Below are 2,474 nucleotides of genomic sequence, written 5' to 3' on the forward strand. Positions count from 1 at the left end.
GCGGTGACGATGGTATACATATAATTGTGGCTAATTCTGGTGGTACAATGTCTCTGTAAACGTAGGATGAGTGATGACACAGTGCGCCTAGGCTTTATCTTGATCTAAAACAAAAAAATGGCTATTACTGTTACTTACTACTATATCATACTTTTTTAATTTAAATCAATATGCAGATCCTACTAATATTATAAAGGCGAAAGTTTGTTTGGATGTATGGATGTGTGGATGTATGGATGTTTGTTACTCTTTCACGCAAAAACTACTGAACGGATTTTGATGAAACTTTACAATAATATAGCTTATACATCAGAATAACACATAGGCTACAATTTTAACCGACTTTCAAAATGGGGGAGGTGTTATGTTCGTTTTCTTATATTCAACGATTACTCCGCCGTTTGTTAACCGATTTTCAAAATTTTTCTTTTGGTATATAGGGTATCATCCCAATTTGGTATTATATTCACAAAAGTGGTAATCTGATGAAGGATCCATAAGTAATCGAGGGAACTCCTCAAAACTTATAGGGAAACATGTGGTCACTTCGGTTTCGTAAGAAGTATTCTAAGCATATGCTACCAACAAGTAACATTTTGCACCGAGATATACCTGGTATACCGTGGTTCGGAAGGTGCTGAGAGAACTCCTGATTCTTTATAGATACAAGTTTGGGAGTTTCGCGTTGTTTTAAGAACAGAAAGCATATGCAAATTACAGTCTTTTAGATCGAGACAGTTTGTCAAGCGATATTTTTAAAAAATCTATACCTACCTAATATTATAAACCTGAAGAGTATGTTTGCTTGAACGCGTCAATCTCAGGAACTACAGGTCCGATTTAAAAACTTATCTCAGTGTTAGATAGATCATTTATCGAGTAAGACTTATAGGCTATATTATATTATCACGCTAAGACTAATACGACCGAAAAAACTCAGGAAAATGTGGGAAAAACGGGGGAAATATTTTTTATGAGAAAATGTACGGTTTCTGTAAAATTCCTAATTTACGCGGGCGAAGCCGCGCGGGACATCTAGTACACAATATAAAAACAGACAAACTAAAAACTTTTCTAAAATTTTAAACGATTTTTGTTTTGTAAAACCATAGTTCTATGATTCATGGCATAGTACAATATAAGGCAAACAAATCGGTTCGTTTAATCATACAATTTTTTATGATGTGTGGAAGATTATCTAGCTTATTTACTGACGATGCCCTTCACCGAGCTCATCTTCTATTGAATGAATAATCTGATACCTGATCTAGTGAATATGCCATAGCCATATTGGATGTAGAATGACATTACATCTGTGGAAATTTCAGAAGTCTATTACTATAGCGGTTCTCGAGATACAGCCTGGAGACCCGAGACAGACAGATGGATGGACGGACAGACGGACAGACGGACAGACGGACAGACGGACAAACAGACAGATGGACAGTCGGACGGACAGACGGACAGGCAACGAAGTCTTAGTAGTAGGGTCCCGTTTTTACCCTTTGGGTGCGGAACCATAAAAACGATAAATTATGTATGAAAGTATATTAATATAAACTAATAATAAAGTACGGATCAATTACGTTATCAATTATCATGTCAACATTCCTAGATAATTAGTATAACTAAAAAAATATATCCATATCGATACTACTTATCGATAAGATGCAGCCCTAGTGTAAAATAGATGAAAATTGGGAAAATTGTTTACACAAAATATCCTTAAATTGTGCACCATGGCTAGTCAAGTTATGTTTTCCATATAAATAAACATATTATATAGAAGTGAAATATCAAAATCAATACCAATAACTCGTAGGGAATTGGCAAAAATAAACTTAAAATTAGGTCCTGTCGATGTAGAATAATTCACCTGTGAAATGAATATATTTTGTCCGGGTTTTTTTTGATGTGTTGTGCCACAATCACTCTTGTTACCTTGTTTTTAAAGCAGTATTTCTGGAAAAAAAATACTATTTCACATAAAATCACAATTTTTCTGATAGCCCAAATTGACAACGTGCCGACCGGATCAAACAGATTGTCAAACAACAAAAACAGATGCAAAAAGAGGTATACCACCTCAAATCACGCTTCTCTTTCTACCACGCAGTGTTACTGATAGTGACATCTCGCTTGCTCAGGCGTTTGTTTCTCTATTCCGATAGGTAATATTAACTTTATGGTAAGAATACGAAAGAGTGACGTTATGTTTTTGTATTATTTTTAGATTATTTTCCTAAAATTGTGACAATTTTGGTTTTTAAAGTGTAAAGTTGGTAGAGTATTAACCATTAAATATTGATGACTCTTAAAAAACGACTTATTTCACGAAAAAAAATTTTTTTTCCCGCCATATTTTACTTGACACTGGCCATGATTAAAAAGCCAAGCGCCATATTATGAAAAAAAAAGTCAATGTCTGGGTGACATTTGTGATTTGATAGTTTAAACGTCAAAATTACAACTGA

The sequence above is a fragment of the Aricia agestis genome, chromosome Z (genome assembly GCF_905147365.1).
Source record: "Aricia agestis chromosome Z, ilAriAges1.1, whole genome shotgun sequence".
Classification (NCBI taxonomy): Eukaryota; Metazoa; Arthropoda; class Insecta; order Lepidoptera; family Lycaenidae; genus Aricia; species Aricia agestis.